The sequence below is a fragment of the Ambystoma mexicanum genome, chromosome 10, assembly GCF_040938575.1.
Source record: "Ambystoma mexicanum isolate Mex_15411 chromosome 10, UKY_AmexF1_1, whole genome shotgun sequence".
Classification (NCBI taxonomy): domain Eukaryota; kingdom Metazoa; phylum Chordata; class Amphibia; order Caudata; family Ambystomatidae; genus Ambystoma; species Ambystoma mexicanum.
In genome coordinates, this window is record NC_090932.1 from 1,011,669,642 (window position 1) to 1,011,684,550 (window position 14,909).

The window sequence follows — 14,909 nt, forward strand, 5'->3', positions numbered from 1 at the left end:
GAGATAGGCAAGGAAAGTGGACTAACCCTAAGAAAAGCAGGGATAATGGTGTAATTCTGAGATGAACAGAGGGATTGGACTAACCAATCAATTGAAACACTTGTGTATAGGCGCGTTACAAATACCATATCATATCATATCATATCATAACCCTTAGACAAGCAGGGAGAATTCTCTAATTCTGAGATAAACAAGGAGTGTGGATTAACCCAGGGACAAGCAGGGTGAATGGTCTAAATCTAAGATGAGCAAGGAGAGTGGACTAACCCTGAGATGAGTAGGGAAAACGGTCCAACTATGAGATGAGCAAGAAGAGCAGAGATACCCTGAGACGAGCAGGGAGAATTCTCTAACTCTGAGACGAGCAAGGAGAAGGGAGTAACCCTGAGATGAGCGGGAGAATTGTCTAACTCTGAGATCAGCAAGAAGAGTGGACTAACCCTGAGACATGCAGGGCGAGTGGTCTAACTCTGAGATCCAATGTGATTGGGGAGTCTTCTGTTTCGGGAATGTGAAGGGAGAGTTGTCCGATTCAAGAGTGAAGTGTTTTCTAACTCTGAGGGGTGTGAGATATGAAGAAGAAGAACTAGTGCCTCTTGAGAGGGGACGTCTTATGAAAGGTGATGGCAGATCCGTTTACTTCTGTGACGGGAGAAAGAAATGTTGTCTAACTCTGAAATCAGAGAAGAGCTTGGTCTGTCATAGGGGAGTAGTTAAACCTGAGAGAGGAGATGTGCCTGTTTCTGAGAAGGGAGGAAGGAGAGTGGTCTAACCCTGAGAAATGAGGGCAAAGTGGCTTGAGGCTGAGATTAGAGGGGGAGAGTGGCCTATTGCAGAGATGACAGGGTAATTGTGTTTCTCTGAGATGAGAGAATGGATACTGGTCGACCTCTGTGACGAGCATTGTCTTTATGTCAAATGGGAGAGTGGTTGAACTTTGAGATGAATTTGCAAAAGGTGTGTCTTTGAGATGAGCAAGCAGTGTGTCCATATTTTGGGATGGCAGAGTGTAGCTTCGCCTAACTAATCTTACAGGAGAGAGCCCTATCTCAGGGATGACGCAATGGTGTATTCTTGAGAGGAGAAGGCACATCTGTCTCTCTCATGGCATACACCTTGTTGCTCAGCATGTGAGCACCTGCTGCCCAACACATCTGTTCTCCTTCATTGCATACACCATGCTTCTCAGCATCTGAGCACCTACTGCCAAGCACATCTGCCTCATTCACTGCATACACTATGTTGTACAGCATCTAAGTACCTGCTGCATAGCACATCTGGCTCCTTCAATGCATACACTATGTTGTACAGCATCTAAGTACCTGCTGCCTAGCACATCTGGCTCCTTCACTGCATACACCATGTTGCTCAGCATCTGAGTACCTGCTGCCTAGCACATCTGGCTCCTTCACTGCATACACCATGTTGCTCAGACCCACGAGGAGAGCAGCTGGCGATTTGATGCCTGCAGATATCAGCACTAGACTAGAATTGCGTGATTACACGCTGTCAAGACCAGATGAGGTCCCACCCGTTTACTTTGTAACGTGATGATCCCCATGAAAAGACACTGATAGACTTTCAATTCATTTAGATTGAGGGCTCATGAGAGCTGAAAAATAAAAAAATAGAGACCGCTATCCCACACACAGGAGAATTACATCCAGATAAACTGGTGCCATAGCCTTCATAGGGTAGTGAGAGGAGTGGCAGTCCTATAATAAGGAAGCTTGTATAAGCAACAAGTCATGGCTTTTCAGAGACACTGGAAATAATATTCAAGTGGCCCAGAAGGGATTGACAGAGAGACCAGGAGGTTAAGTAATTGAAATGCATCGCTGGGTCCCATATACAGCACACACAAGTGGAAACTGATGGCCCTGATGAATGTCCAGCATTTATTTGCCTGCTTAGGAAAGAAACTTGTACAGGTTTGACTTGTTATGCAAAAGAAAAATAGCACGAACAACACACTTTAGTGATAACAATCTAGTGTAGATACAGACACAGATTGTGTGCTGTACTTTGTATCAACTGTTTACATATTTGTATGTACTTGTGGTTTTATACATTATTTTAATGTTTTAAAACTATATTCTTTATGTTGTGTTTAGGCGTAATAAAAGTGTAACTTTTTAATAATTAAATGTTGGTACTAGTCCAGTGATGTACTGGTCTTTTCCGTCTCTAAGAGTGGTGACACTTACTGATACCTTCCTTTTGTATAATTAATGCTCAGCATCTGAGTACCTGCTGTCCAGCACATCTGTCCCCTTCATTGCCTACACCATGTGGCTCAGCATATGAGTACCTGCTTCCCAGGCAAATCCCTCTCTTTCACTGCATACACTGTGTTGCTCAGCATCTAAGTACCTGCAGCCTAGCACATCTGGCTCCTTCACTGTATACAATGTGTTGCTCAGCATCTCAGTACCTTATGACCAGCACATCTGTCTACTTGACTGCATAAACCCTGTCAATCAACATTTGTGTACCTACTGCCCAGCACACCTGTCTCCTTCACTGCATACATTATGTAGCGCAGCATTTGAGTGCCTGGTGCCCGGCACATCTGTCTCCTTTACTGCATATACTGTGTTGCTCAGCATTTGGGTACCTGCTGCCCAGCACACATGTCTCCTTCACTACATACACCTTGTTGCTCGGCATCTGAGTGTCTCCTTCACTGCATACACCCTTTTGCTCAGCATCAGAATACCTTCTGCCCAGCACATCTGCCTCCTTCAATAAATACACCTTGCTGCTCAACATCTGAGTACTTGATGCCCAGCACATCTGTTTATTTACTGCACACACCCTACCTGCTGCCGGGCACATCCATCTCCTTCACTGCATAAACCTTGTTACTTAGCATCTGAGTACCTGCTGCCACACACATCTGCCTTCCTCACTACATACACTGTGTTGCTCAGCATCTGAGTACCTGCTGCAAAGCACATCTGTCTCCTTCACTGTATACACTCTTTCGCTTCTCATAAGAGTGCCTGCTGCCCAGCACATCTACCTCCTTCACAACATCCACCTTGTCGCTCAGCATCTGAGTACTTGTTGTCCAGCATATCTGTCTCCTTCACTGCACACACCGAGCTTCTCAGCAGCTGAGTACCTGCTTCCCAGGAGATCTATATCTTACACTGCATACACTGAGTTGCTCAGCATATGTGTAACTGCTGCCCAGCACATATGCACCCTTCACTGCATACACCTTTTACTCAGCATCTGAGTACCTGCTGCCCAGCACATCTACATCCTTCACCACATACACCTTGTTGCTCAGCATCTGAGTGCCTGCTGCATAGCACATCTGTTGTCTTCACTGCATACACCCTTTTGCTCAGCGTCAGAGTACCTGCTGACCAGCATATCTTTCTCCTTCATTATATACACCTTTTTGCTCAGCATCTAAGTACCTGCTGCCCAGCACATCTGCATACTTCACTGCATATAGTGTTGCTAAGCATCTAAATACCTGCTGCCCAGCACATCTCTCTCCTTCACTGCATACACAGTGTTGTTCATCATCTGAGTACCTGATGCCCAGCACATCTGTCTATTTCACTGCATACACCCTGTCACTCAGCATATGTGTATCTAGTGACCAGCACATCTGTCTTCTTCGCTGCATATACCTTGTTGCTCTGCATCTGAGTACCTGCTACCCCGCACATCTGTCTCATTCACTGCATAAACTGAGTTGTTCAGCATCTAAGCACCTGCTGCATAGCACATTTGTCTCCTTCACTGCATACACCCTTTTACTTAGCATATGAGTACCTGCTGCCCAGCACATCTACCTCCTTCACTAAATACACATTGTTGCTCAGCATCTGAGTCCCTGCTGCCCAGCACATCTATCTGCTTCACTGCATACACCTTGTTGCTCAGCATCTGAGTACCTGCTACCCAGCACATCTGTCTCCTGCACTTCATACATCTTGTTGATCAGCATCTGAGTACATACTGCCCAGCACATCTGTCTCCTTCACTACATACACCTTGTTGCTCAGCATCTGAGTACCTGTGGCCCAACACATCTTTCTCCTTCACTGCATACATATTGTTGCTCAGCATCTGAGTACCTGCTACCAAGCACATCTGTTTTTTCGTTGCATGTACCCTTTTGCTCAGCATAGGAGTAGCTGTTGCCCAGCACATCTGTCTCCTTTGCTACATACACCTAGTTGCTCAGCATATGAGTACCTGCTGCCCAGCATATCTGTTTCCTTCACTGCATACAGCTTGTTGCTCAGCATCTGAGTACCTGCTGCCAAGCACATCTGTCTCCTTCACTGCATATACATTGTTGCTCAGAATCTGAGTACCTGCTGCCGAGCACATCTGCCGTCTTCACTACATACACCTTGTTGCTCAGCATCTGAATACCTGCTGCCCAGCACATCTGTCTCCTTCACTGCATACACATTGTTGCTCAGCATCTGAGTACCTGTTGCCCAGCACATCTACTTCCTTCACTACATACACCTTGTTGCTCAGCATCTGAGTACCTGCTACCCAGCACATCTGTCTCCCACACTGCCTACATCTTGTTAATCAGTATCTCAGTACATGCTGGCCAGCAAATCTGCCTCCTTCACTGCAGACACCTTAATGCTCAGCATCTGAGTACTAGCTGCCTAACACATCTGTCTCCTTCACTGCATTCACATTGTTGCTCAGTATCTGAGAACATGCTGGCCAGCACATTTGTCTCCTTCTCTGCATGCACCTTGTTGCTCAGCATCTGAGTACCTGCTACCCAGCACTTCTGTCTCTTCATTGCATGCACCCTTTTGCTCAGCATCAGAGTAGCTGTTGCCCAGCACATCTGTCTCCTTTGCTAAATACACCTAGTTGCTCAGCATCTGAGTGTCTACTGCCAAGCACATCTGTTTCCTTCACTGCATACAGCTTTTTTCTCAGCATCCGAGTACCTGCTGCCCAGCATACCTGTCTCCCACACTGCATACACCCTGTTGCTGAGCAACTGAGTACATAATTCCCAGCAAATCCGTCTCCTTCACAGTATACACTGAGTTGCTCAGCATCAGAGTGCCTGCTACCGAGCACATCTGTCTCCTTCAGTACATACACATGGTTGCTCAACAGCTGAGTACATGCTGCCCAGAACATCTGTCTCATTTACAGCATACACCTTGTGGCTCGGCATCTAAGTACCTGCTGCCCAGCACATCTGTCTCCTTCACTGCATACACTGAGTTGCCCAGCATCTGAGTACCTGCTGCATAGCACATCTGTTGTCTTCACTGTATACACCCTTTTGCTCAGCATCAGAGTACCTGCTGCCCAGCATATCTGCATCCTTCACTGCATACAGTGTTGCTAAGCATCTAAATACCTGCTGCCCAGCACATCTGTCTCCTTCACTGCACACACCCGTTTGTTCAGCATCAGACTACCAACTGCCCAGCACATCTGTCTTCTTCACTACATACACCTTGTTGCTCATCATCTGTGTACCTGCTGCTCAGCACATCTGCCTCCTTCACTGCATAAACTGTGTTGCTAAGCATTTAAGTACCTGCTGCCCAGCACAGTGGTCTCCTTCACTGCATACACTGGATTGCTCAGCATCTAAGTACCTGATGCCCAACACATCTGTCTATTTCACTGCATACACCCTGTCACTCAGCATCTGAGTACCTACTGCCCGCATATCTGTCTCCTTCACTGCATACACCTTGTTGCTTAGCATCTGAGTATCTGCTGTCCAGCACATCTGCCTCCTTCATTACAAACACTGAGTTGCTCAGCATCTGAGTACCTGCTCCCCAGCACATCTGTTTCCTTGACTGCATACATTATGTTGCTCATCATTTGAGTACCTGCTGCCCAGCATATCTGTCTCACTGCATACACCTGTTTGCTCATAATCTGAGTACCTGTTTGGCCATATAATGTGCCCCACACCAGGCTACAAAAATGCAGAGCTATTGCACACAAATACATTACAAAATGACAGAGCTTCTAAATCAGTGAAATTGCATGTGTGGCCGGTCCTGGACAGAATCGAGAACTGAATGACAGAGTGAAATAAGCATACGCCTAACAACTTTTTTTATTCATTCGATGTAGTGTGACCAGATTTAAAAAGTAAAAAACTGGGACAGGGAAACTAACATAAAAGTAGGACTAACCATTGAAAGTGGCTGTCAAGCCATTACACTTCAGTAGCGATTGGAGAAGTAGTTGAAGTATTACTGTTCAAATAAACACATATAATTAATGTATCACTTATTTATCACAAAATAACACTATCTTAAGTTGTAAAATTGAGCTTTTCGTCTGTGCGAACTGTATCTGCTAGCATTGAAGACCTACTACCAAAAACCAGGACTACTGCAGTTTCCAATATGGATACATAATTTGACAAAGGGGGACAGAGCTCCAAATTCCGGGAACGTCTGGGCAAAAACCAGGACATTTGTTCACCCTAATTAGATGGAACATGTTTGTGGGGGTCTTTAACGGGTTCCGGCTCATTACCGCCAGGTACATCCTTTAAAACTGGATATTATAGCTATTAGCCCCCCAGGTCCAAACCTCACAGTGCTAAGAACAAGTAAAAAGTGAAAAACACGGGCTGCGTCAACCTTGCAGCCCATCGAGTCTGTGGGAGAAAAATAATGGCTGCCATGGAGATGGCACGAGAGCCTCTCTTCCATTTCCATGGCTGGTTGTTGCCATGGACTGTAGAGCAGCAGCCAGGCATGACGAGACCCTGGAGAACGTCAACTCCCAAAAGGTAGGCGGGCGGGGCGGAGAGATGAGGAGAGTGGGGGCACTGAGGTAAGGCCGAACACAGGAACGCCCGGGGACGTAGCAAGTCGGCGCTTGGAACGCGGGCTTTCATCTGCAGATAAAGCCTGTGTTCCGCGTGAACTGGTCGCCTAGCTGACCTCCCTGGTTATTCATTTGCTTTATTCGTTTGTACAAAAAAAAATGGAACACGTGTTTTGAATCTGCACTCTCTTCACGCTATGTGAAAACGTTTAAATGCTGTACACCTCATGTTTTATTGCAAACAAATATATTTTCCTTAATATCAATATTCCTAAATAAGTAGTTTTACTATGCAGTGGGGTACATGTTAAGAATATGTATTTCCTCATAGCTGTGACGTGGGCAGTAGGCCCCCTTTGCATGGAATGTGTGTCCCTTCGGGGACTTCCTGTGTCTGTATAGTGTTGCTCAGCAGCTGAGTGCCTGCTGCCCATTAGTAATGTGCCTGTCACAGGGCAGGGGACACATAATGCAGAGCTCGCATAAGATAATCGACCCTCCAGGGGCGGTGACGCACGCAGACCGAACACACGCACATGCATGATGCATGCAGACTCCCTCGCTGAACCCAGGAACTCCCCCTTACACTTATGCTGGCTCATCGACATATTCTTTCCCTCGCCTCCCGGCCCGCCTCTCCCCTGCCCCCCAGTGGGCGAGGGAGGTTTACCCTACAAAGGATCTGCAGCTCTAAAGATTGGAAAGTATTGGAGAGGGCTGATGACTGATGTTCCGCGGCACGCACGCACGCACTCCTCTTCTATCGGGGACATTTGCTTCCCACATGTGCACAGAATATTGATAAATTGGTACAGCCATGCACACAGCGTACACATACACCCCCACAATTCTCACACGCACATTCCTCCTATAAGTGTGTGTGCACAGTTAGTATATGCTAACAAAATGCACACAAAGGGTCAGAGTATCCAAACTTTTTTGGAGCAAGTGGTGAGATCCATTAGTGCATCTCCTCATTTGTGCCCAAAAAAGGTGCATGCCATTTCACAAAGGGCAATGGGATGCGTGCATGTTCGATGTGCCCATTTATATGCCCTTTTTTACTCCCTTTGCGCAAATAAGGGGGCATTTCTGTGCATTTCAATGCAGGTCCTGAATTCACAAGTGGTGTGTGCCTTGGAATGCACGACCGTCGATGACATTCTCCTGAGCCTGTTTGTGTCAGGCACAGGGGAGTGTGCATTGCACGAGAGGGTCATTTCGGAACCTTCCATGCATTTCCTTTGAAGAGGCAGAGCAGGGGTGCGCATCTCTGCTATTCCACGTACATGTGTTTCCTTCAAACAAGGATACAAGTGCATGCTGGGAGCCTCTAATACATTAGTGCTTGTGACAAGCACCCAACACTAATGTACGCGAAGGGACTGGCCAGTGCATATTTTGTGCTGCTCTCCAGCCCCCCCTGAAATTAAATACGCAAGTGACCTTTGAGAATAAGATGACCTGCACATATCTGAACTGAAAGCAAATGAATGAAGCACACCCGCTTGTCTTTTGACTCTGCCCCAGGGAACAATTCATAAACCATGCTTGGTGCTTTCGCATCTCCTTCCCCCAAAACCACTTTGCGGCCAGTTCACATCAGCCTTTTGAATACTTACACAGAATTCTGCACCTTAACAAGTTTCGTTTGCACACATGCAGGGCAACGCCTCTTCCCCTCTTGGTGTCTGTTCTGCAATGCACTGGAGCACCATTCCACTCCCTTCTGTGCATGTTTTTGTCTCTCAGGATAATTTTGGTGGGGACCACTGCCGACCCGCCTGCATTTCTGCATCTTCGCCTGGTTAGAAATTCATTTGTTTCACAACTATGCATGGCAGGCCCTTTAAGGGCCACCGTAGTTGCTGCCAGCCTGTGGATGCATTGGTGCCAGACAGACACTCGGTACACCAATGTCTTTAGGCGGGCCAATCTACTCATTACTTGAAGAGGCGCACTGCACGCAGCAACTGCCCAGGTCATCTTTGAGGATTTGGTAACTTAGAACAGGGCATCTGACATAAGTGCATCCTCTGGCCCAGGCAGAGGGGAACGCGGTCATATGCGTAGATCCACAAACGGATCCTGATGTGAGATGTGATGAGCAACCTGCTCACCGCATCCTACATCCAGAACTGCAATAAAAACACATCAGCTGATTCTGGAGGGGGCGGGGCTGGCTGCAGGTGCAAGGGACTCCCAGCCAGCCTCTCTGTGCGTTGTGTACACTTTGGAAGAATACACCATATGTCTTGACCCCATGCACCAAAGTGGTTTAAGTCTTGGGAGCAGCCCTCCTCATATGTTGGTGCAGGGTGTGTTTTGGCGGTGACGGGCCTGTCAATGGCAATTCATTTTCTTTTACATTTCCCTCCCTTTCCCAGGTGTAAATGCAAACATATGATGGCAAGGTCATGCTCTGATGGCCTCATAAGATGCCTTTCCTCCTCCTGAGGGCTTCTTGCAAACTCAAACCACCGGGGATATCCGTGGAGTGGATCCTGCCAAAGCGTCGATGCTGTCCAGGTGTAGGGTGATATTGGGCTCCCCCTTATCCTGCCGCTGCGGATGAAAGTGCAAGGTGCGATGGCAATGCATTTCTGGGTGGCCTCCTAAGGGGTCCCTAGATTCATGGTAGGCTTGAGCCCTTGGACCATCTCTGCGCTTGCAATGATCAAGTATATCCTCAGGTGCTAGAGCGTGAGGGGATGCAAGCTTTAAAGCCAGGACTCCAAGAGCTTCTCCAGAGTGACACAGGACACCTTGTTGTTTTCCACAACCCCTGGAATAGCAGAACATGGGTTGGCATTTTATATTGAAATCATGCATCGTTTTGATGATCAAATTGTTCTGTTTGCATGTGTGTATTACTCTTTTATAAATGTGTGTAAAAGTTTATCTACAACATTTTTTCAAAAAATTGCTAAATATCTTGGTCTTAAACTACATTTCGACATCCACCTGGCCACTTCCAATGCCCATTGTAGGTGGCAACAGAATAAGATCTATGGCTTGCACTGTAAGATAGGGAGAGGGGGCAATCTGAAGACATGCTTCTCTTCTGCACATCCTGCTCTGAATCTGTGCTTCGGACCAGTTGGCACAAATCTGAGCTGTAAGGGTTTGTGCACGTAGTGGATGGTCTTAATGCCACTTGAGAGTTGAAGAGCGACCATTAAACTCACATCGGACCCTCCATTGATTTGGAATTTCATAGTGTGCTACACAACCCGCAAAAGGTCCACTGGGACACGTGCTCCGAGGCAGGACACCTGTGTCCCCGGACATTGATTTGGAGTAAACGGACTTGTCCGACTGTCATCCCTCGCAATCTTTGCCGATGTCTCTTGCAGGCTGCCATGATTGACATGCACCTTGTCCAATATCATTCTTCGAGTGCCCCCTGAAAACAAATAGGCAACTTGCAAATAATGTCCCTGGAGTCTCATCAAGAATGATATTCATGGGCATCCGAACGTGTAGGAAAGGGTTCTTCTTCTAAGTTGTCCTTGGATGTCTTGTGTTGGGGTGCTCCTGGGTAGAGGTGGAGGTCTATGCCAAAACGCGCCTATGATTTCATCGAAAACTCTAGCAGGTACCAAAAGGCTTCCACCAAAGAGGATTAGCCAGAAAACAGGCCTAGAGGTTCTCCCTCCTATGGGAATTTACAACGAGTGCCGAAGAGTCTTGGGGAATCTTGGGATGCGTGCATAACAAACATTACTCTCGGGCTACTAACAGGGCAGTAGACAGGCATCGCCCTCTCCGATATAACCCCTTGCTAGCGGGGAACTGTAGCATCTGGCCTGGATAACGCGTTCCTGAGCACGAGTAGATTACCCGTGCCTGGAACGCGTATTACAAATGTGTCGGAACAGGACACGCGGCGGAAACAGGTGGCGGAGAGCAAGAGAAGGGAGCCGCATCAGCGGGGCTCTATACGACTTATCCTTATTTTTACATATTTAATCTAGCTTTCCAACAATAACATTAAAGTATACTTCTGTATTCACCTCCTCCGTTCATCCACGTTATTACAGGAATTAGGCATATACTTAGCATATAGGGAAGAGCTGTTCTGTTCTTCAACAGTCAACGGTGGTCCGTCTTTCCCAAGACTTGGTGTGGCCGTTCCTGGCCATTTTTTCGAAAGCCCATTTGTTCTCCTTTTGTTTTTTTACACATTTAGCCGTAAATATAAAAGGGGGTTAGGTTAAGGCATATATTAAGGTGGGGCGATGTGGGGAGAGGTTGCAGGGAGCGGTGGGGAGACCTCCATTTTTTTGCAGCCAAATGAGAAGATCAAAAAACACGTTCCAGGAAATTGGCCTCAAACACATTTTTTCGAGGAAACGTGTGACTTGTTCCCTTACAGCTGTCAACATACATATCGTTCATCCTTCCCATTGTGGTGTCCCCTTGTCTTGGTGAGAGTTTGATTCAGTGATGCTAGTTTCATGGGGTCCGCATCTAAGAGATGGACACTTTCATAAGTCAACCATTTTAAATGTCTTTTGATTAACAGGCTTTTTTTTAAAGCGGTTCACCCATACTCCTTTCCACTCCCCTTCACCTCTCCATTCCCCAATCTACTCTCTGTGTACTTTTATATCATAAATGTGAGCTCCCAGAAAGGGGGTCGTAGAGAGGTGGCAAAATATCATGGGCGAAGAGTTGGAGGAGGGGGTCATGGCAAATTATGAGACGGGCTTGAGAGTCGATAACGCACTTTAAAATCCTACAGGGATGGTACTGGATCCCTAGCAGGTTACAAGCATCTGGACTGCAGCAGCAAGCTGCGTCCTGGAGTAGCCAGAATTTGGATAGCGATATCCTGCATCTACTGTGGTCATGTGAGAAACTGGAAACATACTGGGCAAAAAGACATGAGGAGACACAATGTTTGCTGGGCAGGACAGTACCGATAGGACCCAGATGGTGCATACTACAGGATATGGCAGGAAATATTGCGACCGTGGCCAAATACAGCGCTTTTAGTGGCCAAACAGGTTATACTGAGAATATGCGGCACAGCAAGTAAGCGACCAATCAAAAGCTGGGACCAAGAGTTGAAAAAAATGGCAGCGTATGAGAGACTGACGTGTATGGTATCGTATTGTTTATTGATATAGCACCTATACACAGGCAAGTGTTTTAAAGCGCTCAAGGAGGGTGGGAACAACAGTCGCTCAGAGCCCTTGAAATTCTAAGACGATAATAGTCTGTACAGGCAGAGTAAGTGCGTATGATACATTTAACAAGTTGAGGCACAGCAAATAGGCCTGACGGCGATTCTGCAGTTTTACCAGTGCAATTAGGGGTGAAGATAAGGAAGAACAGATGGACAATCTTCAGGCACAGTGCATTCAGATCGTGCAAGTGCACAGGCGGTGACAGGGAGGGGGAGGTCCAAATGCACCCAGTCGGTGGAGACTGGGGTAAGTGCAGAGAGTCACACTCTCTTGGGTTAATTCTCAAGTGCAGTGAAGGTGAGTGGGGTGTAGGGCCCTGAGGCAAGTGCGAGAGGGGACTGTTGGGGGTGCCCAGGACCGGTGTGACTCTGAGGTACACCAGTCGGCCACTCAGCAGAGCTGTTAGGGGGAGGAGGGAGAGAGGGAAAGAGTAGATAGCTAGGTTAGCAGGTCAGAGGGAGAGAGAAGGAAGAGGAGAAAAGGAAGGTCTTGAGGAGTTTCCAAAACTTAAGAAGATCTGTGTCAAGACTGAGGGTGGCAGGAAGGATATTCCAAAGGGAGGCACCTGCTGAGGATAAGGATCTCCCTCCAAACAGGATGTATAGGATGCAAGATAGAGAAGAGACGTTCTACATACATGGGGCGAGTATTTCAATGTTACCCGTGGGAGGCAATAAAAGCAGACATAAAGGAATACACAAGGCAAGCAGTTGTGTATGCACTCAGAAGGCACCAGCCCTCATGAAACAGAGAAAGACTGGAGGACGTGAACACATTGAGGCCGAGTGTCCTGTTAGCAGGCTCCCCTTTGTATTGCTACTGTTCCATTGTATTTAAGTGTTGCTGCAATTTTAGGACTGTATTTGTCTACTTTCATACTTGTTATTGGTAACACAGGGTGACACACCAGTGCTCTATGAATTGATGTCAAGGATGTACACAGCCATTGATTGTACTGACTTCTGTTCTGAAGTGTTTTAACTCAATAGGAATCATAATTACAGAACATAAATAAAGTCTCTTCCTTTCCATTTTGTACCTATCTAAGATCTTCTTATTCGTTTCCAATTGAAACCTGTCAGGGCGACCTCTGGATTGGTTGACCTTCAGCACTCTCACTTCGTAGTGTGTCTAGTTCGCACCGTGACCTTTGAACGTGCAACAGCTTCATGAGCAGCCAGCTCCCAGAATACACCAAGGCAAGCAACACAGTTATTTGCGACTGGGCTTCCTTCTTATGTGTATGTTTGTGGGAATCTGCCAACAAAGCCGTGAGCCTGGTTTTAAAACCATCCAGTGACGTATTTATATGTTGAGTTATCTTCTGCTCAAAAAGTGCCTGGTTAGCTTAAACCCAACAGCTACCGGGAGCTACATTCGACTCCCCAGGCCAAACATTGCCATACAAACCTAGCTTTGTTACTGTATGGAAATAAGCATCAGGAGCCTCATGGGAGATATTTAAAACAAAATGAGGCAAATGTAAATGACTAACGGAATGCTTCGCATATGGAAGTTATACAGGCAGACCTCTAGGTATTAGTTCCTCGTTTCCAAGAGATAGCTCCTTCCTCCTGGGTGATGTCCGACACCCAGGGCCTGCCTTCATCTCATGGACAGCAAATCTTTGTTTCTATCCCTGAACCAGGCTAACCTCTTTTGGGCACACTGTTGGGCAACTTGCTCTTCTTTGGCACCTTAATATTTCCTGCTTGAACCTCTTGGATAGGGGACCATAAGGTGAAACACAGCTAGGCCAATGAAAAGCACGTCCTCAAAGCACTTTGCTAGTAAAACCTGGCCCCGTTCTCTCAGACACCACTGAAGACCTATTGTGTGAGGTTGAAGCATGTTGAACTTTAGGGGCTCAAATAAATGGTGGGTGGATGTCATTTGCCGCAAAGTTGCTAGCAAGTTTGCCAATGCAGTTTTTTTACCCCATTCAGCTTTATCCTTTTTTATGTATGATTGATTGTTTATTTATTGTGCACTTAAACACAAGTGTTTCAAAGTGCAACCCTGCATGGGGTGGGGGGGCATAGGGAAGACAAGACAAACGATCTTACTAGGCATGGTTCATTCAGATTATGCAGGTCAACAGAAAAGGGAGTGCGTGGAGGGAGGGCAATAGGGACATGTGCACCCAGTCCCATCAGAACATGGGTTAAGTGCAGAGAGATGGTATCCAGTCATAATGTCGAATACAATAATGTCGAAAGTCAAAATGTCGAAAACATTTAGTCGAAAATAAAAATGTCGAATTACAAAAATGTCGAATTTTTTTCGATTTTTTTTCGAATTAATGTTTAAATAAATAATTAATTAATTATAGTTTATAAAACATAATTTTTTTAAATGGTTAAAGGTATATCCATGGTGGGTGGGGGGATGGGGAGGAGGGGGGGGGGTTGGGGTAGGGGTTTGGGATGGGGTTTTTTAATAATTAATTATTTAATTAATGTTTTATTAAATACTTTTTTTAAAAAATTAAAGGTATATCCATGGGGGGTGTTGGGGGGGATGGGGAGGAGTGGAGGGTTGGGGTAGGGTTTTGGGATGCGGGGTTTGGGGGGACCCCCCCCAATAAAAAACGTTAGTATGTGTGACATTATACATAGTTATTTTAACATTGGTTTTTCGATTTTTTTTTCGACATTTTATTTTCGAAATAATGACTTTTTCTATTATATGTATGTGTTTTCGACATTTTTGAATTCGACATTTTTGAATTCGACATTATTGTAATTCGACATTATTTTTTCGATATTATGACTATAAACCCAGAGAGATACCACTCTCATGGGTCGTAACCGAAGTGCAGTAGTGCTGCGGTAAGTGCAAGGCCTGGGGGCAAGTGCAGGAGACTGGAGAGGAAAACTTGGGACTTGTGAG